We start from the raw sequence: 587 nt of genomic DNA, 5'->3' as shown, positions 1-587 counted from the left end.
TTTATGAATGTAGAAAATTGAGCATTCGAGTACCTAATTAGTGAATAGCTACTGCAGTGAGGCAGCTGGTGCCAGGGAAGAACACAACATCTCTTACATCTTATTTTAAATTCACATCATTCTAGGAGGTAAGAAATGGAGGGCAAACAGGAAGGACTCCTAAGGAGGCCTCAGGGTGACCCAGCTGTGGCCTTTCACTGCTTGAAGGGAGCCTGTGGGAAAGATGGAAAGAGACTTACAAGGGTGTGTAGTGACAGGACAGGGGGAATGGCTTCAAACTAAAGAGGGGCAGGGTTAGATTAGATATTAGGTTAGATATTAGATATTAAGAAGAATTATTCACTGTGAGGGTGGTGAGGCCCTGGCACAGGTTGCCCAGAGAAGCTGTGGATGCCCCATCCCTGCCAGTGTCCAAGGCCAGGCTGGAGGAGCTCTGAGGAACCTGGAATAGTGGGAGGTGTCCCTGCCCATGGCAGGGGCTTGGAATGAGATGAACTTTGAGGTCCCTTCCAACCCAGGTCATTCTGATTCTATGAATACAAACCCAGCTCTTGCCCACCCACTAAAAATAAAACACTAAACCTCTG

This window comes from Melospiza melodia, chromosome 6 (assembly GCF_035770615.1).
Source record: "Melospiza melodia melodia isolate bMelMel2 chromosome 6, bMelMel2.pri, whole genome shotgun sequence".
NCBI classification, from domain to species: Eukaryota; Metazoa; Chordata; class Aves; order Passeriformes; family Passerellidae; genus Melospiza; species Melospiza melodia.
Note: the sequence above shows the minus strand (reverse complement) of the source record.